The following is a 14,479-nucleotide window of genomic DNA, read 5'->3' on the forward strand; positions in this document are numbered from 1 at the left end:
AAAGATAGACCATACACTAATACACAAATTCATGATATATCATAGGTATTGATTTTTTTTTTTTAAACATCTTTATTGAAGCACAATTGCTCCACAATGGTGTGCTAGCCTCTGCCCCAAAACAAAGTGAATCAGCTACACATACACACACGCTGCCATATCTCTTCCCTCTTGCATCTCCCTCCCTCCCACCCTCCCTATCCCACCCCTCCAGGCGGTCACAAAGCACCGAGCTGATCTCCCTGTGCTATGCGGCTGCTTCCCACTAGTTATCTATTTTACATTTGGTAGTGTATATATGTCCATGACACTCTCTCACCCTGTCACATCTCACCCCTCCCCCTCCCCATATCCTCAAGTCCATTCTCTAGTAGGTCTGTGTCTTTATTCCCATCTTGCCACTAGGTTCTTCATGACCTCTTTTTTTTTTTTTTTTTTCCCTTAGATTCCATATATATGTGTTAGCATACTGTATTTGTTTTTCTCTTTCTGACTTACTTCACTCTGTATGACAGACTCTAACTCCATCCACCTCATTACAAACACCTCCATTTCATTTCTTTTTATGGCTGAGTAATATTCCATTGTATATATGTGCCACATCTTCTTTATCCATTCATCCGATGATGGACATCTAGGTTGCTTCCATGTCCTGGCTATTGTAAACAGAGCTGCAATGAATATTTTGGTACATGACTCTTTCTGAATTATGGTTTTCTCAGGGTATATGCCCAGTAGTGGGATTGCTGGGTCATATGGTAGTTCTATTTTTAGTTTTTTAAGGAACCTCCATACTGTTCTCCATAGTGGCTGTATCAATTTACATTCCCACCAACAGTGCAAGAGTGTTCCCTTTTCTCCACACCCTCTCCAGCATTTATTGTTTCTAGATTTTTTGATGATGGCCATTCTGACCGGTGTGAGATGATACCTCATTGTAGTTTTGATTTGCATTTCTCTAATGATTAATGATGTTGAGCATTCTTTCATGTGTCTGTTGGCAATCTGTATCTCTTCTTTGGAGAAATGTCTATTTAGGTCTTCTGCCCATTTTTGGATTGGGTTGTTTGTTTTTTTGTTATTGAGCTGCATGAGCTGCTTGTAAATCTTGGAGATTAATCCTTTGTCCGTTGCTTCATTTGCAAATATTTTCTCCCATTCTGAGGGTTGTCTTTTGGTCTTGTTTATGGTTTCCTTTGCTGTGCAAAAGCTTTTAAGTTTCATTAGGTCCCATTTGTTTATTTGTGTTTTTATTTCCATTTCTCTAGGACCTGGGTCAAAAAGGATCTTGCTGTGACTTATGTCATACAGTGTTCTGCCTATGTTTTCCTCTAAGAGTTTGATAGTGTCTGGCCTTACACTTAGGTCTTTAATCCATTTTGAGTTTATTTTTGTGTATGGTGTTAGGGAGTGTTCTAATTTCATACTTTTACATGTACCTGTCCAATTTTCCCAGCACCACTTATTGAAGAGGCTGTCTTTTCTCCACTGTATATGCTTGCCTCCTTTATCAAAGATAAGGTGACCATATGTGCGTGGGCTTATCTCTGGGCTTTCTATCCTGTTCCATTGATCTATATTTCTGTTTTTGTGCCAGTACCAAACTGTCTTGATTACTGTAGCTTTGTAATATAGTCTGAAGTCAGGGAGCCTGATTCCTCCAGCTCCATTTTTCGTTCTCAAGATTGCTTTGGCTATTCGGGGTCTTTTGTGTTTCCATACAAATTGTGAAATTTTTTGTTCTAGTTCTGTGAAAAATGCCAGTGGTAGTTTGATAGGGATTGCATTGAATCTGTAGATTGCTTTGGGTAGCAGAGTCATTTTCACAATGTTTATTCTTCCAATCCAAGAACATGGTATATCTCTCCATCTGTTTGTATCATCTTTAATTTCTTTCATCAGTGTCCTATAATTTTCTGCATACAGGTCTTTTGTCTCCTTAGGTAGGTTTATTCCTAGGTATTTTATTCTTTTTGTTGCAATGGTAAACGGGAGTGTTTTCTTAATTTCACTTTCAGATTTTTCATCATTAGTATACAGGAATGCAAGAGATTTCTGTGCATTAATTTTGTATCCTGCTACTTTACCAAATTCATTGATTAGCTCTAGTAGTTTTCTGGTAGCATCTTTTGGATTCTCTATGTATAGTATCATGTCATCTGCAAACAGTGACAGCTTTACTTCTTCTTTTCCGATTTGGATTCCTTTTATTTCTTTTTCGTCTCTGATTGCTGTGGCTAACACTTCCAAAACTATGTTGAATAATAGTGGTGAGAGTGGGCAACCTTGTCTTGTTCCTGATCTTAGTGGAAATGGTTTCAGTTTTTCACCATTGAGGACAATGTTGGCTGTGGGTTTGTCATATACGGCCTTTATTATGTTGAGGAAAGTTCCCTCTATGCCTACTTTCTGCAGGACTTTTATCATAAATGGGTGTTGAATTTTGTCGAAAGCTTTCTCTGCATCTATTGAGATGATCATATGGTTTTTCTCCTTCAATTTGTTAATATGATGTATCACGTTGATTGATTTGCGTATATTGAAGAATCCTTGCATTCCTGGAATAAACCCCACTTGATCATGGTGTATGATCCTTTTAATGTGCTGTTGGATTCTGTTTGCTAGTATTTTGTTGAGGATTTTTGCATCTATGTTCATCAGTGATATTGGCCTGTAGTTTTCTTTCTTTGTGACATCTTTGCCTGGTTTTGGTATCAGGGTGATGGTGGCCTCGTAGAATGAGTTGGGGAGTGTTCCTCCCTCTGCAATATTTTGGAAGAGTTTGAGAAGGATAGGTGTTAGATCTTCTCTAAATGTTTGATAGAATTCGCCTGTGAAGCCATCTGGTCCTGGGCTTTTGTGTGTTGGAAGATTTTTAATCACAGTTTCAATTTCAGTGCTTGTGATTGGTCTGTTCATATTTTCTATTTCTTCCTGGTTCAGTCTCGGCAGGTTGTGCATTTCTAAGAATCTGTCCATTTCTTCCAGGTTGTCCATTTTATTAGCATAGAGTTGCTTGTGGTAATCTCTTATGATCGTTTGTATTTCTGCAGTGTCAGTGGTTACTTCTCCTTTTTCATTTCTAATTCTATTAATTTGAGTCTTCTCCTTTTTTCTCTTGATGAGTCTGGCTAATGGTTTATCAATTTTGTTTATCTTCTCAAAGAACCAGCTTTTAGTTTCATTGATTTTTGCTATTGTTTCCTTCATTTCTTTTTCATTTATTTCTGATCTGATCTTTATGATTTCTTTCCTTCTGCTAGCTTTGGGGTTTTTTTGTTCTTCTTTCTCTAATTGCTTTAGGTGCAAGGTTAGGTTGTTTATTCGAGATGTTTCCTGTTTCTTGATGTAGGCTTGTATTGCTATAAACTTCCCTCTTAGAACTGCTTTTGCTGCATCCCATAGGTTTTGGATCGTCGTGTCTCCATTGTCATTTGTTTCTAGGTATTTTTTGATTTCTTCAGTGATCACTTCGTTATTAAGTAGTGTATTGTGTAGCCTCCATGTGTTTGTATTTTTTACAGATCTTTTCCTGTAATTGATATCTAGTCTCATAGCGTTGTGGTCGGAAAAGATACTTGATACGATTTCAATTTTTTTAAATTTACCAAGGCTTGATTTGTGACCCAAGATATGATCTATCCTGGAGAATGTTCCATGAGCACTTGAGAAAAATGTGTATTCTGTTGTTTTTGGGTGGAATGTCCTATAAATATCAATTAAGTCCATCTTGTTTAATGTATCATTTAAAGCTTGTGTTTCCTTATTGATTTTCATTTTGGATGATCTGTCCATTGGTGAAAGTGGGGTGTTAAAGTCCCCTACTATGATTGTGTTACTGTCGATTTCCCCTTTTATGGCTGTTAGTATTTGCCTTATGTATTGAGGTGCTCCTATGTTGGGTGCATAAATATTTACAATTGTTATACCTTCCTCTTGGATCGATCCCTTGATCATTATATAGTGTCCGTCTTTGTCTCTTGTAATTGTCTTTATTTTAAAGTCTATTTTGTCTGATATGAGAATTGCTACTCCAGCTTTCTTTTGATTTCCATTTGCATGGAATATCTTTTTCCATCCCCTCACTTTCAGTCTGTATGTGTCTCTAGGTCTGAAGTGGGTCTCTTGTAGACAGCATATATATGGGTCTTGTTTTTGTATCCATTCAGCCAGTCTGTGTCTTTTGGTGGGAGCATTTAATCCATTTACATTTAAGGTAATTATCGATATGTATGTTCCTATTCCCATTTTCTTAAATGTTTTGGGTTTGTTATTGTAGGTGTTTTCCTTCTCTTGTGTTTCTTGCCTAGAGAAGTTCCTTTAGCATTTGTTGTAAAGCTGGTTTGGTGGTGCTGAACTCTCTCAGCTTTTGCTTGTCTGTAAAGGTTTTAATTTCTCCATCAAATCTGAATGAGATCCTTGCTGGGTAGAGTAATCTTGGTTGTAGGTTTTTCTCCTTCATCACTTTAAGTATATCCTGCCACTCCCTTCTGGCTTGCAGCGTTTCTGCTGAAAGATCAGCTGTTAACCTTATGGGGATGCCCTTGTGTGTTATCTGTTGTTTTTCCCTTGCTGCTTTTAATATGTTTTCTTTATATTTAATTTTTGATAGTTTGATTAATATGTGTCTTGGTGTGTTTCTCCTTGGATTTATCCTGTATGGGACTCTCTGTGCTTCCAGGACTTGATTAACTCTTTCCTTTCCCATATTAGGGAAGTTTTCAACTATAATCTCTTCAAATATTTTCTCAGTCCCTTTCTTTTTCTCTTCTTCTTCTGGGACCCCTATAATTCGAATGTTGGTGCGTTTAATGTTGTCCCAGAGGTCTCTGAGACTGTCCTCAGTTCTTTTCATTCTTTTTTCTTTATTCTGGTCTGCAGTAGTTATTTCCACCATTTTATCTTCCAGGTCACTTATCCGTTCTTCTGCCTCAGTTATTCTGCTATTGATCCCATCTAGAGTATTTTTAATTTCATTTATTGTGCTTGTCATCGTTTCTTGGTTCCTCTTTAGTTCTTCTACGTCCTTGTTAAATGTTTCTTGCATTTTGTCTATTCTATTTCCAAGACTTTGGATCATCCTTACTATCATTATTCTGAATTCTTTTTCAGGTAGACTACCTATTTCCTCTTCATTTGTTAGGTCTGGTGTGTTTTGACCCTGCTCCTTCATCTGCTGTGTGTTTTTCTGTCTTCTCATTTTGCTTATCTTACTGTGTTTGGGGTCTCCTTTTCACAGGCTGCAGGTTCGTAGTTCCCGTTGTTTTTGGTATCTGTCCCCAGTGGCTAAGGTTGGTTCAGTGGGTTGTGTAGGTTTCCTGGTGGAGGGAACTAGTGCCTGTGTTCTGGTGGATGAGGCTGGATGTTGTCTTTCTGGTGGGCTCGTCCACGTCTGGTGGTGTGTTTTGGGGTGTCTGTGGCCTTATTATGATTTTAGGCAGCCTCTCTGTTAATGGATGGGGCTGTGTTCCTCTCTTGCTAGTTGTTTGGCATAGGGTGTCCAGCACTGTAGCTTGCTGGTCGTTGAGTGAAGCTGGGTCTTGATGTTGAGATGGAGATCTGTGAGAGATTTTCGCCGTTTGGTATTACGTGGAGCTGGGAGGTCTCTTGTGGACCAGTGTCCTGAAGTTGGCTCTCCCACCTCAGAGGCACAGCCCTGATGCCTGGCTGGAGCACCAAGAGCCTTTCATCCACACGGCTCAGAATAAAATGGAGAAAAAATGGAAAGAAAGAAAAAAAGAGGATAAAATAAAATAAAATAAAGCAATTATAATAAAAAATAAGAAAAAAAATTATTAAGAGTAAATTTATTAAGAAAAAAAAATTTTTTTTAATTTTTAAAAATACATTTATTAATTTTTTATACTAAAAATAAGAAAAAAATTATTTAGAAAAAATTTATTAAGAAAAAAAAAATTTTTAATTTTTTTAAAATAAAAAATATGAAAAAACTTATTAAAATTTTTTTTTAAAAATAGAAAATAAGGAAAAAATTATTAAGAAAACATTTATTAGGGAAAAAAAAAATTTTTAAGCCAAAAAAAAAAAAAAAAAAAAAAAAAAACGGACGGACCTAACCCTAGGACTAACGGTGAGAGCAAAGCTATACAGACAAAATCTCACCCAGAAGCATACACATCTACACTCACAAAAAAAAGGAAAAGGGGAAAAGTTAATATATCCTGCTCCCAAAGTCCATCTCCTAAATTTGGGATGATTCGTTGTCTATTCAGGTATTCAACAGATGCAGGCACATCAAGTTGTTTGTGGAGCTTTAATCCGCTGCTTCTGAGGCTGCTGGGAGAGATTTCCCTTTCTCTTCTTTGTTCGTACAGCTCCCGGGGTTCAGCTTTGGATTTGGACCCGCCTCTGCATGTAGGTCCCCTGAGGGCGTCTGTTCCCCGCCCAGACAGAACGGGGTTAAAGGAGCAGCTGATTCGGGGGCTCTGGCTCAGTCAGGCCGGGGGGAGGGAGCGGTACGGAGGAGGCGGGGCGAGCCTGCGGCGGCAGAAGCCGGCGTGACGTTGCAGCAGCCTGAGGCGCGCCGTGCGCTCTCCCGGGGAAGTTGTCCCCGGATTACGGGAGCCTGGCCGTGGCGGGCTGCACAGGCTCCCGGGAGGGGCGGTGTGGAGAATGACCTGTGCTCGCCCACAGGCTGTTTGGTGGTGGCAGCAGCAGCCTTAGCGTCTCATGCCCGTCTCTGGGGTCCGCGCTGATAGCCGCGGCTCGCGCCCGTCTCTGGAGTTCGTTTAAGTGGCGCTCTGAATCCCCTCTCCTTGCACGCCGGGAAACAAAGAGGCAAGAAAAAGCCTCCTGCCTCCTCGGCAGCTGCAGACTCCCTCTCGTGCACCCTCCCGGCTAGTTGTGGCGCGCCAGACCCCTCAGGCTGTGTTCACGCAGCCAACCCCAGTCCTCTCCCTGGGATCCGACCGAAGCCCGCGCCTCAGCTCCCAGCCCCTGCCCGTCCCGGCGGGCGAGCAGACAAGCCTCCCGGGCTGGTGAGTGCTGCTCGGCGCCGAGCCTCTGTGCGGGAATCTCTCCGTTTTTCCCTCTGCGTCCCTGTTGCTGTGGGATCCGCGCTGATAGCCGCGGCTCGCGCCCGTCTCTGGAGCTCGTTTAGGCGGCGCTCTGAATCCCCTCTCCTTGCGCGCCGCGAAACAAAGAGGCAAGAAAAATTCTCTTGCCTCTTTGGCAGCTGCAGTCTTTTTCCCGGACTCCCTCCCGGCTAGCACCGAAGCCCGAGCCCCAGCTCCCAGGCCCCGCCCGCCCCGGCGGCTGAGCAGACAAGCCTCTCGGGCTGGTGAGTGCTGGTCGGCACTGCTCCTCTGTGCGGGAATCTCCGCTTTGCCCTCCGCACCCCTGTGGCTGCGCTCTCCTCCGTGGCTCCGAAGCTTCCCCCCTCTGCTACCCGCAGTCTCTGCCCACGAAGGGGCTTTCTAGTGTGTGGAAACCTTTCCTCCTTCACAGCTCCCTCCCACTGGTGCAGGTCCCATCCCTATTCTTTTGTCTCTGTTATTTCTTTTTTCTTTTGCCCTACCCAAGTACGTGGGAATTTTCTTGCCTTTTGGGAGGTCTGACGTCTTCTGCCAGCGTTCAGTGGGTGTTCTGTAGGAGCAGTTCCACGTGTAGATGTATTTCTCATGTATCTGTGGGGAGGAAGGTGATCTCCGCGTCTTACTCTTCCGCCATCTTGCCCCTCCCTCCCAGGTATTGATTTTTAAAAATGCTATGAAAATAAGCAGAGTGAGGGACTAAAAAAAATGATGGATGGTCTTCTCTTGGATAGGGTGGTCAGGAAGGCCTCTTGGAAGAGGAGTCACTTGAACAAAGATGTCAATGAAGTGAGGAGGCCAACCATGAGGAAATCTACGGAAGAATATTCCAGGCAGGCAAAAGTAAGTGCAAAGGCCTTAAATAAGAATAAGCTTGGCATGGTGGAAGAAGAACAGGGAGGCCCATTTGGCTGGAGAAAAATGAATGAGAGGAAAAGTCATGAGAGATGAGGTTAAAGGTCACAAGAAGCCAGACCATGTAGGCCATGGTAAGGTCTTAAGGGAAAATGTTAAACTATTCCATAAAAGTATTTGCCAGACAGTATGTATGGTGTGATGTATTTGTGTAAACGAAAGGATTGTGTGTTACACACATAATTATCAAGGTCTGTAATCACTCATCCAGAATTTTGGGGACAGGTCAGTTTTGGAAATTAACATTTTTTCGGTTTTTAGAAAGGTAATATGTGCTTATACCATTTAGTGTCTAACGTTCCTGGAACAATCTTGGGATAGCACCCTGTCATCAAACGTTAATATTTCTGCAACAAAACACATACTGGATAAACAAACTATAAATACCCCCATATCAGGTCAGCCTTTTGGTTTTCAGACCGTTTTGGATTTCAGAATTGCAGATAAGAGATGGTGGATTTGTACTTGCACTTGTGTAGAAAACTTCTGGGAGCATCCCAAATGATTGTGAACAATGAGATTGTTGGAGCAATGAGATGGGATTGGTGGCATAAATATCTTCTATTCTAAATACTTTATACTGTTCTTGACTTCTGAACTTTTTTTTTTACCATATATTAGTTATGTCGTTGAAGTAACACTAATTTAAATTAAAAAATAAAATGTGGATGCTAATGTTTTTATTCATGTAGTCTTTGGGTAGTCAACAATATGGATGACATTAAGGGAAAATATTTTAAACACAAATGTAATAGAAAAGATTTTGAATATGCATTACAAAATTGCTTCTGAATTTGAGTGTTTTAGTCATGACATTCAACTTTTACTGTGTCCGCTGTGTGCTTTTCGGATTTTCACCTTTTTAATATATTTGTGGACTGGAGAGAGTCATAGTATCAAGATCATTTTGTAAGGAGTAGGAAAATTCTAAAATTCAGTATTAAATGTGTTTTTTAAATTTATGGTAAATCGTATTTCCTCATGTTTCAAGAAGTTTCTTCTGTTTTCATATAGAACATGGTCCATTCTCAGGACTTGTGGTTGTTTCTGTTTTGTTTTTAAAGCAAATCTGCGGGGGTTTTGTCTGTTTTGATAACAGGATGTCATGCTTGTGATAAATACTTGCCTGAAAGAGATTTATAATATACAAGCCCCTAAAATATTTAGACATTTTTAAATTGCAGTTTGCAACCTCCCTATTTCCTAGCACTCTCCCCCAACAAAAATTCAGAGAGATGTATTTAACAGATGCCGTGTTTCATGGTGAATGTTATTGGCTGTGTGGCTGAAAACTGTAATTAGCCATGCCTCACTGATTCATACATGAATCGTTTTGAGGTTTATTATTCCACTGGAATGTTAATGAACATGAATACAAAATACTTTGAGAGATTTTCTTTTTATCTTTGCAAAGGACATATGGTAAGGGGAAAAAAATCATTTAAAATAATTAATGAAAAAATACTTGGTGTATATAACTAGATCCTTGATTTTTTTTGAATAGTAAATAAGACTGTATAATTTATTGGAGCCTCTTCTTTATGAAGCACACAGTGACTTTGCATACACTAATTAATAAAGCTTCAGGACCCCTACCATGTAAATGTTAATAAAACCCAGGAGTCCTAACTTTTCTGACCTTTGCTCTAGTTTCCAGATGAGACACTAGCTGACTAAAATGCTTCTACATCTTTGAAAACAGAATGTCCATGAAACCGACATTCAGAGTTCAGGTGTCATTTATGAGTAGCATTCTCTTATGAACCTAGTTGAAAATAAAAGTAATTTAGAAAAAATGATATTTCAGCACTGCCTTAATCTAGGAGGGATTTTCTTCTTGAGAAAATTAAACCAAACACAAACTGGAAGTATGACTTAACTGGGCCTGCTTCTGCATTTAGGGTCACCAAAGCACACTGTAAATGGAAATCAGATTGCTTTAGAATCCAAGAACAAACTCTACTTTTGACCTTTAGAAAGCTCATGATGTATATGCCCACAAAATAAACAAAATAATTTCAAAGCAAATTCGTTGAGTGCACCTGACCTTTGAAACAGAGCAGATGATGTTAATCAGATTTGTACAACTTTAATCTAGCTCAGGCTCCATCTCTCCATGTAGTTTTTAAATATCATAAAGAAGAGTCTCACAAAAGGGAATCTTTCAAATCAGAATAGATTTAGAAATGGAACAGGATGTATGACCTTGCTTCAAACAATGAAGTATAACTCAGACATATAAGCAAGTGAGCACTATGACCATAAACCAATATACTGTGCTCTTGAGGAAAAATGACTTTTTAAAAATATTAACCTAAGCACATTGTAGGCAGCTTCTCAATATTACAATAAAATATGGTTTGAGTCCTGATAATGTATGAAGTACCTTTGGGAAACTTTGAGTAGAAAATGGCTTGCATATTATAAAAAGGTGTTCCATCTGATCACTGCATCTGTTTTTGCCCAGCCATATCATTTCTGCATTTTGGACTTCAAATGTTTGAGCCAGGGCCTTTCTAGAATAGCCTGTTAAGTAACTTGGTAGATGTATGCTTGTCTTCCCAGGATTGCCTCCTTTGGGTAACCAACCCTGACCTTGTAACAGAGTAATCTTTCTCAATTCAGGTGGCTCTGATGGGGCTAACCACATGTTCCTGCCCAAAGAGGCAGGTGAAGAAGGTGTTCAGAGAAAACAGGCTTGACCAAAGTACTCCAAGCTATTTGGCCACGTGATTTGTTCAGAGAGGTGCTCATGGCCCAAGCTGAGCCAATTCCTTCAGACAGTTTGTCAGAGAGACCATGAAAGACAGTCCCCCTTTTTCCGTGATCACAAGCTATAATGGTAGCTGTGTGGGGCTGCTGGTTATCTTGCCCACTTAGGAATTAAGTCAAACAGGGGTAAACAGAGCTTAGAGGTGAAGAGAGATGAAAAGAGCCCGGGTGGTATTGCATGCCAGATTCCAGTTTTACCTGAAGCCACCCCTTAGACTTGCCAGTTGAATGAGACTTGTCTTATTTAAGTTGGTTTGAATTAGTTTTTTGTTACTTGCAGCCAAAGGAGTCATAGCTAATTCTTAAAGTTTAGCTTATAGATAAACTCTTAAACTACCCAGAAAAAGAAAGTGAAATGAAAGAGATAATGAGGTTGCTTTAGAAGGCAAGAAATCCAAACACACCAGCCCCTGCTCTACCCGCACCAAAACTGTGCAAGAACTGGAGATGTTTAGCCTAAAAAAGAGAAGACTCAAAAATAAATAAATTAAATTTAAAATGTTTAAATAAAAAATAAATAAATAAAAATAAAGAGAACGCTCAAGATGTTCTTGCTGGGCTCAACCATGTGAAGGTCTATTTTGTGAAAAGGGAGTTGGATTCATTCTGTAGAGTTAAAACTCAGACCCACAAGTGCTTGTCACTCAGAGAAGTTTTCTATTCAACATGAGGGATAACTTTTCTAACAATGAAAGCTATCATAGCAAACATAATGTGACCATCAACCAGCAACAGCACTTCTTCTTTTGCTAAATGAGAGGTTGGACAAAGTGACATCTAAAATCCTGTCCAACTTTGTGATTCCTTGATTCAATCAAAGTTTGGTCATGATGATTATATTTGTAATTTATCATAAAACACCTCAACCTTTCAGCAAATCACAAATCAATACAAGTCAATCATATAAAAGGAGGCATAGAGGAAGGAAAGTGTCAGGCAAGATTTCCTAGAGGAGATGACACTTGCACAGTTTTAAATACAAATGGGACTTGGTTTATATCACACATACCATGTTGAAAAACTCTGATTCTTTAAGAAACTATTTGTCCCTGTAATAGTTTATTTTAAAATATGTAAACACATATATAATGATGATATATTAAAAGTACTATAAATAAATAATTTCCCATGTCTTGAGTATATTTGTAGGCATATAGCTAATAAGCATTAACACAGCAATGTATTCTAGACCCTCTCAGCCAATGAATATGAGTCCCCATTATTGCACTCTACCATTCAACTTTGAGTTGAGAGTGTTCTATAATACATATTCTTGCTTCTCTTTTTACTAGTATTTTGAGTACTGGAAATTTATTTTGTATCTTCAAAAGCATCTTTGACATGCAGTGCTTAACAATAAATAAGTGACAGCACCATGCAAAAATGCAAGTATTATAGAAGTTCAGGGTGCCTTCAAGAAGTGTTTGAGAAGACAGAATCAGGCAAATGGGGACTGAAAGATATCCTTTGGCAATATGAAGGGCAGTGTAAACACCACTGCAGCCAGGGAGATTCAACAAAAATGTTATGAAAGCTACTTAGAAGAAATTATTGGGAGAAGGCACATCATGATGTAAGGGGTTTTACAGAGAGCAGAAGTGTAGTTGCCATGTGAAAGGCTGGAACAGATCTCCATGGGAGCAAGGATAGGAAGGTCCAGGGTAGTGCTGATCACAGTAGCACTCTCATTTTCAGGAATGGAACACCCCATCCATCTCCTGCCATCTCTAAAAAGGGTTTGTGAGTGCTGCAAACCAAGAGGGGAAAGGCATTCAAGACAGAGAGAATAACACGTGGAAAGGAAAAGAAATGCGAAACAGGCATTTTAGAGAACTGTAAATGGTTTAATTTTACTCAAGAGGAGGATATGGTAGAGAGGGTAAAAATGAGACTGGAAATATAAGCAAAAGTCATGTTATGAAAGGGCTGATAAAATTCCCTAGACCAAGGGCTTGACCTGCTAAGGAATGGGGAACCAATGATAGGCTTTAGTATGCAAGTGGTATGATCAAGTTTGAATTTTAGAGAAAAATCTTTCTAGCAGCACTGTGGAGGCTTATCTGGAATGGGATATGGCTCCAGGAAGATCAGTGAGGAGGTCACTGTTAACAATTTGACAATTTTTTTGACCTGTCAAGTTACTAAATAATAATGATAAAAATTAATAATAATGCTCACCCCAGTAGCATAATAAGTGGGTAAATTTCCCAAAAGCTATGCAAATCAAGTAAGAACTTTTTTTTTTTGGATTAACAAAAAGGTCATACCCTCTGACCCAATCATGCTATTTCTAGGAATCAACAGTAACAGAATAGAGGTGCAGACAAAAGTATATGATCAGTGATATTTCTTCCCACAGCCTTATTTCTGAAAAATTGGAAATTATTTTAATGTTCAACAAAAAAGTAATGGTTGAATAAATGAAATATGTCACTGTCATTTAAAATGTTTCTTAAAATGTTGAATGATACGGATAATTGCCCAAGAAATAATATTAAATGAAAGTTCAGAGAACAGAATTAAATATATGGTATAAGTTCACTCTTCAGAAAATTATATACATTTAAAAACTGGGAAACACATAAAAATGTAATTGTACTTATCCTCAGGTGGTGGAATTATCGATGATTTTTATATTCATCTTTCTGTCATTTTGTATCTTTGATTTACTGTCATGAACATGTATTACTCTTGCAAACAAGTGTTAGGTTGAATCATTTGAAATTGCCTTCTATGGATTGAATTGTGCCACACCCCCATTCATATGTTGAGGTCCTAATCCCCAGTGTGATGATATTGGAAATCAGGTCTTTGAGAGAATATTAGGTTTAGGTGAGCTCATGAAGGTGGGGCCCACATGATGGGATTGGTGCCCTTATACGAAGAGGAAGAGACACCACAATACTACCTCTCTCCTTTTATCTCTCTCTCTCTGTGTGCACCCAAAGAAGAGTCATGTGAGCACAGTGAGATTGTGGCCATCTACAAGCCAAGGAGAGATCCTTGCCAGAACCCAGCCATTCTAGCACCTTAATCATGGACTTCTAGCCTTCAGAACTGTGAGAAAATGAATTGCTGTTGTTTAAGCCACTTAGTCTATGGTATTTTCGTTATGGCAGCTCAAGTTGACGAATACACTGCTGAAACTGACTCCAAAAAAATGGCAATTCCATGACTCAACCTATTTAAAAGAGAAATCAAGCAAGAGATAGTCATTGGAAATGCCCTCGAAATGGATGCTAAGGGTCAGAACTAAAGCAATAACAGTAAGGATGAAAGATGAAAAGGATATTAAGATAGTAGAATCTGTAACTTGGTGATTGATAGGACTGATAGAGTGAATAAGAGAGAACATCTAGAAAATGAATCTAAATCTTCTACACTAAGAAACTGGGTGATGACAATGGTATTATTCAAGACAAGGAATATTCAGAAAAACCTGTTTGGGAGCTAGCCTCTAAAATGGCCCCCAATAATCCCTACCTGCTGGTATTCACAACTGTGAATCCTTCCCTTCCTCATGTACAGATTGGTCATTATTCTACCTCATGTATAATACTGCAGAAATGAGCACACCACTTCAGAGATGAGCACTCACTCCCAGAGAAGCCAGCTGCCATGTTGTGAAGGCACTAAAACAGCCTATGCAGAGGTCCACATGTTGAAGAACTGAGGCATTCAGCCAACAGCCAACAAGGAACCGAGGTCTGGCAGTGACAACAGGAGAGAGATTGGAAGCA

General features: G+C 39.4%; 1 long non-coding RNA gene across 1 annotated transcript in view; it reads left to right on the forward strand.

Annotated features, from left to right (window-relative positions):
- LOC133094772 (uncharacterized) overlaps positions 1-14,479 on the forward strand; it is a 75,078-nt gene that overhangs the window by 6,087 nt on the left and 54,512 nt on the right. The window contains exon 2 of the long non-coding RNA XR_009701499.1: positions 7,787-7,895. This is a non-coding gene — a long non-coding RNA (uncharacterized LOC133094772). The remainder of the gene's footprint in view (positions 1-7,786; positions 7,896-14,479) is intronic.

The sequence above is a fragment of the Eubalaena glacialis genome, chromosome 7 (genome assembly GCF_028564815.1).
Source record: "Eubalaena glacialis isolate mEubGla1 chromosome 7, mEubGla1.1.hap2.+ XY, whole genome shotgun sequence".
Lineage (NCBI taxonomy): Eukaryota > Metazoa > Chordata > Mammalia > Artiodactyla > Balaenidae > Eubalaena > Eubalaena glacialis.